The following is an 18,197-nucleotide window of genomic DNA, read 5'->3' as shown; positions in this document are numbered from 1 at the left end:
GGAGGGGGCAAGTTTGGAGGAGAACTTCAACTTTCCCTGTTTCACAGTGCTGTCTGGGGCCACCACTGACTAAAGCATACTCCCTGTGATAGCGAACCTTCTCAAAATTTTACCCCTCTTCATAACCTTCTATTGGCTCCCTGTGGCTATTGGGGTTAAGTTATAGCTCCTTACTCTGACTTAATAAAAGCCTTCTCACAATTAATTTTTTTAAAAGATTTTATTTATTTCTTATTATAGTCTTTGGCTTAAAATCTAATTGATCTGATATAAGGATTGCCACTCCTGCTTTCTTCTGATGTCCATTAGCATAGTAAATTCTTTTCCACCCCCTCACTTTAAATCTGGAGGTGTCTTCGGGCTTAAAATGAGTTTCTTGGAGGCAACATATAGATGGGTTTTGTTTTTTTATCCATTCTGATACCCTGTGTCTTTTGACAGGGGCATTTAGCCCATTCACATTCAGGGTAACTATTGAGAGATATGAATTTAGTGCCATTGTATTGCCTGTAAGGTGACTGTTACTGTATATGGTCTCTGTTCCTTTCTGATCTACCACTTGTAGGCTCTCTCTTTGCTTAGAGGACCCCTTTCACTATATCATACTCAAAGGGTCTGTCCAACAAGAAGATTTAACAATTTTAAATATCTATGCCCCCAACGTGGGAGCAGCCAACTATATAAACCAATTAATAACAAAATCAAAGAAACACATCAACAATAATACAATAATAGTAGGGGACTTTAACACTCCCCTCACTGAAATGGACAGGTCATCCAAGCAAAAGATCAGCAAGGAAATAAAGGCCTTAAACGACACACTGGACCAGATGGACATCACAGATATATTCAGAATATTTCATCCCAAAGGAACAGAATACACATTCTTCTCTAGTGCACATGGAACATTCTCCAGAATAGATCACATCCTCAGTCCTAAATAAGGACTCAACCGGTATCAAAAGATTGGGATCATTCCATGCATATTTTCAAACCACAATGCTCTAAAGCTAGAACTCAACCACAAAAGGAAGTTTGGAAAGAACCCAAATACATGGAGACTAAACAGTATCCTTCTAAAGAATGAATGGGTCAACCGGGAAATTAAAGAAGAATTGAAAAAAATCATGGAAACAAATGATAATGAAAATACAACAGTTCAAAATCTGTGGGACACAACAAAGGCAGTCCTGAGAGGAAAATATATAGCGGTACAAGCCTTTCTCAAGAAACAAGAAAGGTCTCAGGTACACAACCTAACCCTACACCTAAAGGAGCTGGAGAAAGAACAAGAAAGAAACCCTAAGCCCAGCAGGAGAAGAGAAATCATAAAGATCAGAGCAGAAATCAATGAAATAGAAACCAAAAAAACAATAGAACAAATCAACAAAACTAGGAGCTGGTTCTTTGAAAGAATTAATAAAATTGATAAACCCCTGGCCCGACTTATCAAAAAGAAAAGAGAAAGGACCCAAATAAATAAAATCATGAATGAAAGAGGAGAGATCACAACTAACACCAAAGAAATACAAACTATTATAAGAACATACTATGAGCAACTCTACACCAATAAATTTGACAATCTGGAAGAAATGGATGCATTCCTAGAAACATATAAACTACCACAACTGAACCAGGAAGAAATAGAAAGCCTGAACAGACCCATAACCAAAAGGAGATTGAAACAGTCATTAAAAATCTCCAAACAAACAAAAGCCCAGGGCCAGACGGCTTCCCGGGGGAATTCTACCAAACATTTAAAGAAGAACTAATTCCTATTCTCCTGAAACTGTTCCAAAAAATAGAAATGGAAGGAAAACTTCCAAACTCATTTTATGAGGCCAGCATCACCTTGATCCCAAAACCAGACAAGGATCCCACCAAAAAAGAGAGCTATAGACCGATATCCTTGATGAACACAGATGCGAAAATACTCAACAAAATACTAGCCAATAGGATTCAACAGTACATTAAAAAGATTATTCACCACGACCAAGTGGGATTTATTCCAGGGCTGCAAGGTTGGTTCAACATCCGCAAATCAGTCAATGTGATACAACACATCAATAAAAGAAAGAACAAGAACCATATGATACTCTCAATAGATGCTGAAAAAGCATTTGACAAAGTACAGCATCCCTTCCTGATCAAAACTCTTCAAAGTGTAGGGATAGAGGGCACATACCTCAATATCATCAAAGCCATCTATGAAAAACCCACCGCAAATATCATTCTCAATGGAGAAAAACTGAAAGCTTTTCCACTAAGGTCAGGAACACAGCAGGGATGTCCATTATCACCACTTCTATTCAACATAGTACTAGAGGTCCTAGCCTCAGCAATCAGACAACAAAAGGAAATTAAAGGCATCCAAATCGGCAAAGAAGAAGTCAAATTATCACTCTTCGCAGATGATATGATACTATATGTGGAAAACCCAAAAGACTCCACTCCAAAACTGCTAGAACTTATACAGAAATTCAGTAAAGTGTCAGGATATAAAATCAGTGCACAGAAATCAGTTGCATTTCTCTACACCAACAGCAAGACAGAAGAAAGAGATATTAAGGAGTCAATCCCATTTACAATTGCATCCAAAACCATAAGATACCTAGGAATAAACCTAACCAAAGAGACACAGAATCTATACTCAGAAAACTATAAAGTACTCATGAAAGAAATTGAGGAAGACACAAAGAAATGGAAAAATGTTCCATGCTCCTGGATTGGAAGAATAAATATTGTGAAAATGTCTATGCTACCTAAAGCAATCTACACATTTAATGCAATTCCTATCAAAGTACCATCCATCTTTTTCAAAGAAATGGAACAAATAATGCTAAAATTTATATGGAACCAGAAAAGACCTCGAATAGCCAAAGGGATATTGAAAAAGAAAGCCAACGTTGGTGGCATCACAATTCCGGAGTTCAAGCTCTATTACAAAGCTGTCATCATCAAGACAGCATGGTACTGGCACAAAAACAGACACATAGATCAATGGAACAGAATAGAGAGCCCAGAAATAGACCCTCAAATCTATGGTCAACTCATCTTCGACAAAGCAGGAAAGAATGTCCAATGGAAAAAAGACAGCCTCTTCAATAAATGGTGCTGGGAAAACTGGACAGCCACATGTAGAAAAATGAAATTGGACCATTTCCTTACACCACACACAAAAATAGACTCAAAATGGATGAAGGACCTCAATGTGCGAAAGGAATCCATCAAAATCCTTGAGGAGAACACAGGCAGCAACCTCTTCGACCTCTCCCGCAGCAACATCTTCCTAGGAACAACGCAAAAGGCAAGGGAAGCAAGGGAAAAAATGAACTATTGGGATTTCATCAAGATCAAAAGCTTTTGCACAGCAAAGGAAACAGTTAACAAAATCAAAAGACAACTGACAGAATGGGAGAAGATATTTGCAAACGACATATCAGATAAAGGACTAGTGTCCAGAATCTATAAAGAACTTAGCAAACTCAACACCCAAAGAACAAATAATCCAATCAAGAAATGGGCAGAGGACATGAACAGACATTTCTGCAAAGAAGACATCCAGATGGCCAACAGACACATGAAAAAGTGCTCCATATCACTCGGCATCAGGGAAATACAAATCAAAACCACAATGAGATATCACCTCACACCAGTCAGAATGGCTAAAATCAACAAGTCAGGAAATGACAGATGCTGGCGAGGATGTGGAGAAAGGGGAACCCTCCTACATTGTTGGTGGGAATGCAAGCTGGTGCAGCCACTCTGGAAAACAGCATGGAGGTTCCTCAGAATGTTGAAAATAGAACTGCCCTATGACCCAGCAATTGCACTATTGGGTATTTACCCTAAATATACAAATGTAGTGATCCAAAGGGGCACATGCACCCGAATGTTTATAGCAGCAATGTCCACAATAGCCAAACTATGGAAAGAACCTAGATGTCCATCAACAGATGAATGGATCAAGAAGATGTGGTATGTATACACAACGGAATACTATGCAGCCATCAAAAGAAATGAAATCTTGCCATTTGCGACAACATGGATGGAACTAGAGCGAATCATGCTTAGCGAAATAAGTCAAGCAGAGAAAGACAACTATCATATGATCTCCCTGATATGAGGAAGTGGTGATGCAACATGGAGGCTTAAGTGGGTAGGAGAAGAATAAATGAAACAAGATGGGATTGGGAGGGAGACAAACCATAAGTGACTCTTAATCTCACAAAACAAACTGAGGGTTGCTGGGAGGAGGGGGTTTGGGAGAAGAGGGTGGGATTATGGACATTGGGGAGGGTATGTGCTTTGGTGAGTGCTGTGAAGTGTGTAAACCTGGTGATTCACAGACCTGTACCCCTGGGGATAAAAATATATGTTTATAAAAAATAAAAATCTAAAAAAAAAAAAAATAAATAAATAAAAGATTTTATTTATTTATTTAACAGAGAGAGAGACATAGTGAGAGAGAGAACACAAGCAGGGGGAGTGGAAGAAGGAGAAGCAGGCCTCCTGCCAGGCAGGGAGCCAATGTGGGGCTCGAACCCAGAAATCTGGGGTCATGACTTAAGCCAAAGGCAGATGCTTAAGGACTGAGCCATACAGGCACCCCAAGGCTTCTCACAGTTTAAAGAAAATTTCCTGGGCGCCTGGGTGGCTCAGTGAGTTAAGCCGCTGCCTTGGACTCAGGTCATGATCTCAGGGTCCTGGGATCGAGTCCCGCATCAGGCTCTCTGCTCAGCAGGGAGCCTGCTTCCCCCTCTCTCTCTCTGCCTGCTTCTCTATCTACTTGTGATTTCTCTCTGTCAAATAAATAAATAAAATCTTTAAAAAAAAAAAAGAAAATTTCCTCTCTCTCTTTTTTATTTTATTTATTTATTTTTAAAGATTTTATTTATTTATTTGTCAGAGAGAGAGAGAGCTAGCGAGAGCGAGCACAGGCAGACAGAGTGGAAGGCAGAAGCAGAGGGAGAAGCAGGCTCCCTGCGGAGCAAGGAGCCCGATGTGGGACTCGATACCAGGACGCTGGGATCATGACCTGAGCCGAAGGCAGCTGCTCAACCAACTGAGCCACCCAGGCGTCCCTCTCTCTTTTTTAAAAGATTTTATTTGTTTATTTGAGTGAGAGAGGGAGAGCACAAGCAGGGGGAGGGGCAGAGGGAGAAACACTCTCCACTGAGCATGCAGCCCAATGTGGTGCTCAGTCCTAGGGCTGTGGGATCAAGACCTGAGCCAAAGGCAGATGCTTAACCAACCAAGCTACCCAGATGCCCCTTCTTCCTCTCTTTTCACCTTCCATCATTTATATCTGTACACTCTGGCCAATGAAACATCACACCACTTTCATTCCTCCATGCTTTTAGACATGCTGTTTCCTAAAATGCTGCCCTCCCCCAACCTCCTCCTAGCTAGCAAACTTTTTAGTCCATTACAGCTCAGTTCAAATGTAAACTCTAGAACAAAGCCTTTATTGGCTATCCCTGTTTCACACACCCAACCCGTCCCACCTAATTCTGCCCCCCCCATTTTTAGCAAGAGTATGTTTAAACTTAATAATAAGGTATCTTTTGAGTACTCATTATGTCCGATAGTATATTAGACATTTTCACATGTGCTCTCTAATTTCAACCTTAATATACCCCTGTGAGGTAGGTACTATTATTAGTCCCATTTTACAGATGAGGAAAACAATTGGAGAAAATGAGGTTAACCTGTACAAAGTCATACAACAATGAATAGTAGATCTGAGACTCAGACTCAGGGCGCTTGATTCCTGAGACCATATCTTTTATTATTGATTTATTCATTCATGCTACTTATTCATTTGTCTTTATATGTGCTAGGCACTACAGATATAAGATAGAAAAAGATTTCTACAGGCAGAGCTTTTAATACTCACTGCCCCCCAAAGAAAAAGCATGCAAGGGAATAGCAAGGAATCAGACTAAGGTGCCCCCCGCCACATGGTGGGCAAGGTTTCTACTACTGTTGTCACCATAATTCCTTTGGCAAAATATTTTTCTATGAATAAAGCCAAGTAAAATATAAACTTCTGGGGCATCTGGGTGGCTCAGTTGGTTATGCGTCTGCCTTTGGCTTAGGTTGTGATCTCATGGTTCTAGGATCAAGTCCTGCATGGGGCTCCCTGCTCAGCATACGAGTCTGCTTGTCTCTCTCCCTCTGCCCTTCCCCGCCAACCCCTGACTCGTGTTCTTTCTCTCAGATAAATGAATAAAATCTTGAAAAAAAAAACAAAAATCATCTCACCATGGCCTCAAAACTGCATAGATGGCAATTGTTCACCTCTGAAACCACATCTCACGGGTATTCTCCCCTCTCTCATTACGTTCTAGTCACACTGCCACCTATGTAATCCTTGAAAATCTCTTTTCTACCTCAGGGCCTTTGTTTACTTCTTAGTATTATCACAATTTGAATAAAAGATAAAATATCACACTTGAATGAATACTCATATTTACATCAGACTTGCTCAAAGAAAAAATCATTACAAAGTTGAATCCCCTCTGCTCTTCTCTGTAGCCCCAAATCCTTTCATCCTGCTGCAGAAGCAATCACCACCATGATTTGCTTTCTCTGCAGTTCACGTTTTCTTTTGTTTTTTAACTTATTGGGCATGTGTGTTCATCTCTAAATGTATAAGAACGATTTCATGCTGTGTATGAAGTTCTGGAACTTGTTCTTCTCACTTACCATTCAACAAAATGCAACGTTTCAATAAATATTCTTGGACAGCTATTGAGGTCATTATGCTAAGTGAAATAGGCCAGACACAGAAAGACAAATATTGTATGACATCACATATATGTGAAATAAAAAAGAAGCCTAATTCATGGAAACAGAGAGTAGAGTGTTGGTTACCAGGAACTGAAGGGTGGGGGAAATGGGAAGATGTTGGTCAAAGAACACAAACTTCCAGCTATGAGATGAATAAGTTCTGGGCCATCTAACATACAGCATGGGGATTATAGTATTATTAACTATAAGTTAATTATTAATTTATATATAATATAATATTATTAACTATAAGTTGTTAAGAGAATATATATCTTCAGTGTCCCCATTACAAAAAAGAAATGGAAATTATATGGCATGATAGAGGTGTTAGCTAAAGCTGTAATGGTGATCAATTTGCAATATATACATATATCAAACCCTTAAACTTATGCAATGTTATATGTTATATGTCTATTATATCTCAATAAAGCTGTAATAAATAGTAAGAGGATAACTAATCGTATGTTTATGCCAGTAAGTTCAAAAACCTAACTAAAATAGAAATATACCTAGAAGAATATAACTTACTTAACTGATCAAAAAAAAAATATTCCAAGCATTCCTATATTCCAACTAAAGAAATAAAATATTCCAAAAATTGCCCTCACAGAAAGAAACCAAAAACCTGGTAGAGTTTTATGAGAAGGTGTTACCAGACTTTGAAGAAGCACATAATTCTAATACTTCACAAACTTTCTGGAATATAGAAAAAGAAGAAATAATCTTGATTCATTTTATATGCTAACATAAACTTAATACAAAAACCTGGCAACAAATATCTGTGAAAGAGGAAAATTACAGAAAATGTTCTCACAAGTGTAGATGCAAAACTCTTACACAAAACATTATCCGAAAAAAAAAAATCCAGCAGTGTATAAGATAGATAAAACATCGTGACAATGTTGTGTTCTTTTCCACAGATTTATAATGCCACATCTGTCACCTGCCAAATTTTCTTATATATATGGACATAGTTTAGGGCACTAGTGTGTTTCTTTGTCATTTGCCTACTTCTGTGCCAATACATCAATGTTTTAATTATTACAGCTTTAAAATATATCTTACGGAGGATCTAGGTGGCTCAGTCGGTTAAGCATCTGCCTTCGGCTCAGGTCATGATCCCAGGGTCGTGGGATTGAGTCCCACATCGCATCAGGCTCCCTGCTCAGCTCAGAGTTTGCTTCTCCCTCTCTCCCTGCTTCCTGCTCCCCCTGCGCATGCTCCCCTTCGCAAATAAATAAATAAATAACTTAAAAATATACTTTAAAATACATCTTAAAATTTTATAGCACATGTTGCTCCACCACACTCTTCTTTCTCAGATTTGACTTAGTTCTTGACTTTTACTCTCCCACCATGAATGTTTTAATCCATTTGTTGAGTTCCAAGTAAAAGCCTATTGGATTTCTATTAGAATTACATTTAAATTATAGATTAATGTGGTGGATAACTGACATCTTTATAATGAATATAGCAGGTCTTTCCAGTTATTATGTTCTCAATTTCCAGAAAAAGATCTTTAAAAAAAAATTTATTTATTTATTTGTCAAAGAGAGAGAAAGAGCACACACAAGCAGGCAGAGTGGCAGGCAGAGGCGGGGCAGCAGGATTCTTGCTGAGCAAGGAGCCCTATGCAGGACTTGACCCCAGGACCCTGGGATCATGACCTGAGCCAAAGGCAGTGGCTTAACCGAATGAACAACCCAGGCGTCCCCCAGACAAAGATCTTAAATGAATTGTTTAGATTTATTTGTAGGTACTCTAAATTTTCATTGCCATTTTGAAGAACTTTTTGTCTTAATATATTTCCTGGTTGTTTACAACTAATGCATGAAGACAATATTTATTTTTATCTGTCATTGATCCCTGATGTCCTCCAGGTTTATCTCAAAATAACAGCTTAATTAAGACATAAACATAAGAAGAATAGGGGCACCTGGGTGGCTCAGGGGGTTAAGCCTCTGCCTTCAGCTCAGGTCATTGTCCCAGGGTCCTGGGATCGGCCCCCACATTAGGCTCTCTGCTCAGCAGGGAGCCTGCTTCCCCCTCTCTCTCTGCCTGCCTCTCTGCCTACTTGTGATCTCTCCCCTTCCCTCTGTCAAATAAATAAATAAAATCTTTTTAAAAAATAAGAAGAATAAACCAGGCATTCATTTGAATGGTTCTACATTTTATTATTTAACTGTTCATTTGTTGCCTGTTTGCTTATTTCAATAATTTTTAAAACCACTAAACTTTCCAATACTTCTTTATGGTTCTACCCAAATGACCAGGTATTGAAAATGGTCATGATAAAAAAGGTACCATTTGACCCCCAAACCATGGGATGAATGCTTCAACACTCATCAGATATCATGCATTCATTTATTACATCAACAAATATTTAAGCAACTACTATATTTACTGAATACACACTGTGCTAGAGGTGACCAGAAAATCCAAGCCCTCTGCCCTTTTATAGAGTTTATCATCTAGTGGGAGAATCAATAAACCTGTTGTGATTGTTAATTTTACGTGTCAATGTGAATAGGCCATAATAGTCTGTTATTTTATCAAACACTAATCCAGGTGTTAGAGGTGTTTTGTAGATGTGGTTAACATATACAATCAGTTGATTTTAAATAAAGTAAATAATTTTTGGCAATGTGGGTGAGCCTCATCTAATCAGTTGAAAGCCTTAAGAACAAAACTGAGATTCCCAGAGAAGAAGAAATTCCACTTGAGGGCTATAGCATCAAGTCTGGCCTAGTTTCCAGCCTGCTGGCTTGTCCTAAAGATTTCAGGCTTGCCAAGCCTCCTATAATCATGTGAGCCGGTTCCTTCAAATAAATTTCCTTTTTACATATACACATATATATGTGTTATAGACATATATTATTACATATATATACACATATACACATATTAACATGCTATTATGTTAACATATATATAACACATATATATTTATACATACACACATATATAATTTTTTACATACATACATATGTATATGTTATAAACATATGTGTATGTGTATGTACATATACCCAGTAGGAGATACATACACACACATAAAGTCTCCTATTGGTTGTTTTTCTCTATAGAATCCTAACTGATCCAACTGCAAAAGCACAAATTTGCAGTGCATGCCAAAGGGAAGAATTGGCAGGCATAGCGTGGAGTAGAAGTTGAAGGAGAAATTGCTTATGTGGTCAAGGAAAGTCTGAGGAATTCTCTTCTAGGCTGAGACCTGAAGCATAAGAAGCAGCCAGCCAGGTGAAGGGCTTTCAGAAACATCTGGATCAAATTACACTGCCATAAGGACCCTTGCCACCATGAAAATACCACCATTGTATTGTTAACTATATGCCAATTTGGTAGGCAAAAGTGATACCATATTATTTTTTCAAGTTACTTGTAATTATTTGTGAGGGTTTTTTTTTTTCATATTATATGTCATTAAGTGCTCTCTTTTTACAGTTTTGACAAGAACGGCTTGACAATAGCTCCAAGAGTGTCTTGTATGTAGATACCATCATAGATTAGCATAGGTAGAGGAGATCTGTGGGGTCTCACCAGTTCAAGCTATGCTTAATGGAAGAATTCCTTTAATAGCACCTGTAACAGGTTGTAACTTCTGTTTCATTAAGTTCAATGACACAGAACTAACTAGAGAACCATAGATTAACGTGGAAAGAATGGACTTTACATATCTTTATTAGACTCATTCATAAAATCATTCATATCAACAAATATTCATCAGGTTTTATAATAAGAAATGGTCCAGCCTCTTCATTTTAAAGGTGAGTACAGGTCACAGAGTTTAAACTATTTTCTCTAGTTCCTCAAGGGTGAGGGACCAAATCAGGGCTAAGAATCAGGTTGGTGTAATGCAAATCCACCATACTTTTTATTATAAGGTGATGTTTTCTCCCAGAACATTGAGGGAAAAGAAAAATACACAACTATACAAGAGTAGCCCTAAAAGCCCTTTGGTTGTTTTTTTTTTTTTTTTAAGATTTTATTTATTTAGGGATGCCTGGGTGGCTCAGTCATCAAGTGGGTGCCTTTGGGTCAGGTCATGATCCTAGGGTCCTGGGATTGAGCCCTGTGTCTGGCTCCCTGCTCAGCGGGAAGCCTGCTTCTCCCTCTCCCACTCCCTCTGCTTGTGTTCCCTCTCTTGCTGTTTCTCTCTCTGTCAAATAAATAAAATCTTTAAAAAAAGAGATTTTATTTATTTATTTATTTGAGAGAGAGAATGAGAAAGAGAGCATGAGTGGGGGGAGTGTGTGAAGAAGAAGCAGACTCCCTGTTGAGCAGGGAGCCCAATGTGGGGCTTGATCCCAGGATTCCAGGATCATGACCTAGGCTGAAAGCAGATGCTTAACTGACTGAGCCTACCAGGCACCTCCTAAAAGCCATTCCTTATACCTTTATATCTAAGGCACTCATAAATTTCAGTGCGATCTTCTGAAGATTCCTTTGAGAGACAGAATGAGAAAAGTTAATAGGCGGCTTTCTTACATTTTGTATTGGGAGGTGTCAGTCAGTACAATTGCCCAGTGTTCATATTTAGATTTAGTAACATCTTGTTTTCTGGAAAAGTGTCTGCCTTTGGCTCAGGTCATGATTTCAGGATCCTGGGATTAAGCCTGGGATCAAGCCTTGTGTCTGGGTCCCTACTCAGAGGGGAGCCTACTTCTCTTTCTCCCACCCCACCCTCCTCTGACCCCCACTCACACACACACACACACTCTCTCTTTCTCTCTCTCTCTCTCAAATAAATAAATAAAATCTTTTTTAAAAATGTATCTTAACAACTGGCCTCTTAACATCTAACAAACCTCTCAGTATAGTTAAGCACTCACTTCTAGCTTGGAACACCTGCTTTTACATGATTATTTTGCTTTTAATAATCAGGGAAGAGAAATTAGGAATTCTGGGAAGGAGCCTAAAATTTGCATAAAGACAATATCCACCAACCGTCCACGATGCATTTAGCTATTCCAGTCAGTCAATATTTGAAGTGCACAGACAGTGCGTGGTACTGTTTTCACACTATAGGATGATGACTGAGTTTTAGGACCAATAGCAAAAATAGCTAAACACTTGCTTGGTAGGAAACAAAACTAGATAGAGGTGACCATATCATTGCGGTCATTCTGAAAAGCTGCCCATTTCTGAGAAACAGGGGGTCAGGCTGCTAATGGAAAATATGCAGCTGTAACTTTATGATCCATTTGACACAACTGTGTAGTCACAAGCACAGAAGATTGTTTCATCACTCAAAATCATTTCTTGTCTTAAAGGCCTAACTTTTTGTTGGGCTGCTCTGGCCCTAAAAAAAGGATCTGAAATGCTATCAGTAATGACTGTGTTGTGCAACATTAATGAATTGACATCGACTCTTATTAGAGATATGGATTTATTTTATTCATACCAAACATTATTGAATTCTGAACCAGGTTCTCTTGGGATCCTAGTTTATTAGCTGTTAAATGCCTTCTTTCAAGCAATACTATTTTCAGACCTAGACTAGCAGGCTCCCTGTTGATGTAAATGAGATTATCAGAAGTTGTACATGGATAGCCAATTACAACCCCATGGATTGAGGTGCTCTATGATCATGGATGTCTGATAACTCAGGTCCTCCGTGTTATACTGTGCTTTTGATATCAGGAGCCTCTGTCATCCATTAGGATCGCCTTTGATTAGTGCCCAACGGAACCCAATACCAATGGAAGCAGACTTCCAGCCTGACATCATGCCACACTGTGGGGCTGTTTGGGGAAGTCTTTTGAGGCAGCGTGCAGAATATTCAAAGAGAAAGATGAATCCACCACCAAGGTATCGCTGGAGCCACTGAAATCAGTCAGTATATAATTGAATCTGCCTGAAATCACTACAGCTCTGATTAATCATATTGTCACGATACAGTGCTACCTTAGGAAGCCTACTTGAACCATTAATCTAATGGCATTACGATCATCTACCTCTTTCCCCAGTTCAGCAGCTACCTTTTATCATATACTTGAACTTTAGTGTGCATAAAGTTTCACTACACACAATCATCATATTCCTTATTCATTTATCAAACATTTTATTAAATGTATACATGCACCAGGGAGTTTTTCTGCATTGTAGAAATGAAGATGAGGAGAAGATTCATCTGTCTTTCAAGGATAAAAACAGTCATGTCAACAGTTATTCAAGAACATATGAAGAAGCACTTGGATGAAGGCAAGCACCAGGCACTATAGTAATTCAGCAGAGGGAAATCAAGACTCGATTTAACTGGGAGAGGTAGCTGCAGAAAGCTTCTTGGTAGGACCTTCACTGAGTCTTAAACCACCATCAGTTGAATAAGGAAAGACACTACATACAAGGAATAAAAAGACGACTATCATATGATCTCCCTGATATGAGGAAGTGGTGATGCAACATGGGGGGTTAAGGGGGTAGGAGAAGAATCAATGAAACAAGATGGGATTGGGAGGGAGACAAACCATAAGTGCCTCTTAATCTCACAAAACAAACTGAGGGTTGCTGGGGGGAGTGGGGTTGGGAGAAGGGGGGTGGGGTTATGGACATTGGGGAGGGTATGTGCTTTGGTGAGTGCTGTGAAGTGTGTAAACCTGGCGATTTACAGACCTGTACCCAGGGGGATAAAAATATATTATATGTTTATAAAAAATTAAAAATTAAAAAAAAAAAGACGAGAGTTCTAAAACTATATGCGGTATGCAGGGATCTCCAGAGAGTTCTATGTAATGATGGTGTGAAATGTACTGCAGAGGCAGTCAGGGCATAAATGACACTGCAAGTTACGTTAAGAACTTTTGAATTTCATCTTCCCTGTAGGTGAAAGGGAGCAGTCACTGAATGACTTTAAAAAAGAGAATCACACAGTAAGAAGTGGTTTTATTTAAGTATGTGTCTATGTATGTATGTACTTATTTATTTTTTAAGGTTTTTCCAGTTTTTTTGAGGTATAGTTAACCAAAAAAAGGTATATATTTAAGATGCACAACTTGATGTTTTGATATAGCATAAACATTGTGAAATCATCACAATTGAGTTAATTGGCCCATCCATTACCTCACATAGCTACTAAATAATTGGAAGGTAAAATCAGCTAGACTAGGTAATAGAATCTGGGAGCGAGGTAAATGAAGGAGAAAGGAAGAACTCTATGAATGTGGATGCCATTAAATTGAACAGGAAATGCAGGAGACCGCAAATCATGGGGCCTTGCATTAGAAAGGAAAGCAAGAAAAGATGAGCTCTTGCTTATGGGGCTCTCTGCTTCCTTAAGGCAGGGCCAATGCCATTTAGTTCGACATTCTTGTGGGAAGATAACCATTTGGAACCAAGAGAATCAGAGAGCTTTGAAATTTGATACTGAGGGACAAAGGCCAGATCCTTCTGAGGATGATTTTGACAAATATAACCTAGGGTTATGTTTAACCAAACCAAAGCTAAAGCAAAGATGCCAGAATATTATCATTGACTAAACTGGTGAGGAGACTAAAAAAAAAAAAAAAATTGCTCACTTTGTTGGGGGGCAGGAACTAGTTCTGAAAGTGCTGTGCTATTTGGTAAATTACTCATCTAGCATTTCCTTGCTACTGAGCTCACGCACCATGTGTGGACCTATCTTGGGTGTGGACCCCAATTTCAGCAACACGGGTAATAAGGACAAAAATTATTTCTTTTAACACGTCAATAATGTGATAAGATAGTACTTAAATTATAGAGATAGAAGTAAACTGAGTGACACACTCGGAAAACCAAGCAGAAAAGCATCGACTCAGATCACAGACAAAGTCACATCTAGATTTTTGAGCTCACAAAGCTGAGGGCCAGGTCTCTGACACAGAAAATAATCCTCTAGTTTGCAGCCAGTCTTGAGAAAAATCATCTCCTCTACTTTGTAGTTAAATGTAGCTTTGACACATAGACAATACTGGAGAAAATCTAGAATTCAATTGAATGCAATCAGTATCACAGGATGCAGGCACAAATGTCACCTTCTACCAGTCAGCAGGACATTGTCACCTGTCATAATCTCAAAAACAACCATCTGAAACCCTACATGGTCTTAAGCCACAATATCCTGCATGCAGGCCCATTTTAGCTTATGAGATGATAGCACCACTCTCCATGTCCTGTTTTTTATCATTCTGATCCATGCCTCACAGCAAACACTAGTAAGTTAGTTACCTGCCAAATCTGATGGTTCACAGATGTTCATGTCCTAATCCCTGGGTTCTGGTACATGGCAAAAGAGATTTGAAGATGCAATTAAATTATGGACCTTAAAGAGCAGAGGTTTTTCTGGAATATCTAGGTGGCCTCAAACAAATTACACGAGTCCTTAAAAGATGAGACACTCTCCCTGCTGAGGTGAGAGAGAGAGATGTTATGACAAAAGAAGGGTCAGAGAGATAGCAGTGTGAGAAGGGTTTGAAGCCCCACTGGTGGTTTTGAGAGTTAAGGGACTACATAAGACCAGAGACAGGACTCGAGCCACTCGAGTGTGACTTGCAGATGAATGCCAGGAAGACAGCAGAGATTTCAGTCCTATGATGACACGGAATTGATTAAAGTATTTTTTAAATTTTTATTTAAATTCCAGGGAGTTAACACACAGTGTAATATTAGTTTTATCCATACAATGTAGTGATTCAACACCTTCATATATCACCTGGTGCTCATCACAACAAGTGTCCTTCTTTTTCTTTTTTAAATATTGTATTTATTTATCTGAGAGAGAGAGATCACAATTAGGCAGAGAGGCAGGCAGAGGGAGAGGGGGAAGCAAGGTCCCTGCTGAGCAGAGAGCCCGATGTGGGGCTGGATCCCAGGACCCTGAGATTGCGACCTCAGCCAAAGGCAGAGCCACCACTCAGACCCACTGAGCCACCCAGGCACCCCCACAAGTGGCCTCCTTAATCCCCATTCCCTATTTCCCCCATCCCCCGACAGACCCTCTCCTCTCCTCTCCTCTGATAACTCTCAGTTCTCTATAGTTGAGAGTCTGCTTCTAGATTTGCCTGTCTCTTTTTTCTGCCTTATGATCATTTGTTTTGTTTCTTAAATTCCACATATGAGTAAGATCATATGGTATTTGTCTTTTTTGACTGACTTATTTTGCTTAGGATAGTACTCTCGAGCTCCAACCATATCATTGCAAATGGCAGGATTTCATTCTTTTGATGGCTGAGTAATATTCCATTGTAGTGATTAAAGTTTTAAGAGCCTCGTTTCACTTAGCATAATAACCCCGAGGTTCATCTGTGCTGTCACAAATGGCAAAATTTTGTTCCTTTTTCTCTTTGAGTAATATTCCATCCTCTCTCTTTATATATATAGTTGTGAGATATATATATATATATATATATATATATATATATATATATATATATATTGAAATACATATCTCTCAAATTTTTCATCCATTCATCTATCAAGGGACACTAAGGTTGCTTCCATATCTTAGCTATTACAAATAATGCCACAATAAACATGGAGGTTAACATATTTTTTTGTACTAGTGTTTTTGTGTTCTTTGGATAAATACCCAGTAATTGAATTACTGGGTCATGTAGTATTTCCATTTTTCATTTTTTGAGGGAAATCCACACTGTTTTCCACAGTGGTTGCCAGAGGGGAGGTGGGTAGGGCAGTGGGGGAAATAGATAAAATGGATTAAGAGGTACAAACTTCCAGTTACAAAATAAACAAATCACAGAGATGAAGAGTACAGGATAAGGAATATAGTCAATAATATTATGATAACATCAGATGGTGACTACATTTATCATGGTGAGCATTTCATAATGTCTATAAAAGTTGAATCACTATATTGTGCACCTGAAACTAATATAACATTGTAGGTCACCTATACTTCAACAATAAAAACTGTAAAAAAAAAAACCAGAAGATTTTTTTAAGAGTCTGACTTTATAATAAAATTTTATAAACCTGGGTTTATTTTAAGCCAACACACTACAAACGCCTATTTATAAATATCTTGATAGGTAGAGTTTGGGAGGACAGTTCAGGGAAAGAGGGTTGCTGCTCTTAGAGAACATCCATTCGAATGTGAAAGAGTAATATTATATAGAAGTGGGCTAAGGAAAAACAGAGGAGAGAGCAATTAATTCTGAGTATGGGAGCAGGATTTATGAGCATTACAGAAAATACAATGTTTAATCTAGGTCAACAAATATTTACAGGGCACCTATACGTGCCAAACCCTCTTCCAGGCACTAGAGAGTCATAAGTGAATAAGACAGACAGGGTCACTGTTAGGCTTTCTGGCACTTTCATTCTAATAGCAACCAATGGCAGGAAATAGATCTGAAAAGGCAGACTGGGACCAGATATGAGGGCCTTCATTGACCAACTAAAGCCTTGGACATTGTCCTGAGAGCAATAGGGCTTTATCATGGCTTTTATGACCATCAGAGGATGGTCATGCTCAAATTTGTTTTAGAATAATCACTTTGGCTGCAATATGGAGAGTTTATTCTGGGGGTGGTGGCAATGGGTAGGTAGCAGAGACTAGAGGCACAGAGGCTGCTCAGAAAGCTATTTCCATACATGTCACTAGAGAGAATAAGGGTCTGAAACGGGGTAGACATGGTGGGATGGTAAAGGGAATTCATGAGCGATTCATTAGCAGGACTTTGTAACTGACTGAGAGGGCCTGAGAGGGGTGATACGTCTTGGTCATACCTTTTATGAAAGAGGATGATTCATCAGACCCCACATCCCTGAATCTACCACAGTATGGTTACTAAGGACATACACACACCAAAATGGACACATCAGTACATTCCTCATCCTAATTGAGCCAAGAAGCAACCTTGTCTATCTCCCTTCTTCACCTAACTCATTTGTCCAGCATAGATCACCAAAGAAAGTGATTATTCCACAAAACTAAAAGAAATATAGGCAGTAATCTTTTGGATAATGGCATTAGCAATGTTTTTCTAGATCTGACTCCTCAGTCAAGGGAAACAAAAACAAAAAATAAGCAGTAGGGACTACATCAAACTAAAAACCTTTTTCCAGTAAAGGAAACCATCAACAAAGCAAAAAGACAATCTACTGAATGGGAGAGGATATTGCAAATGGCAAATCCAATAAGGGGTTAACATGTAAAACATGTAAAGAATTCACACAATTCAATATATACATTATATTATATACATATACACAATATATTATATATTTTATATTTTATATATAAATTTATAAATTTTATTTTTATTTTATTTATATATTATTATATTTTAATAAATTTATAAATATTATAAAATTTATAAAATTATATAAATATATATATAATATATAATATATGTATATAAAACAAAGAATCCAATTTAAAAATGGGTAGAGGTCGGGGCACC

Source organism: Mustela nivalis, assembly GCF_964662115.1.
Source record: "Mustela nivalis genome assembly, chromosome: X".
NCBI lineage: Eukaryota > Metazoa > Chordata > Mammalia > Carnivora > Mustelidae > Mustela > Mustela nivalis.
The sequence above is the reverse complement of the archived record's forward strand: the minus strand, read 5'-3'. Positions refer to the sequence as shown.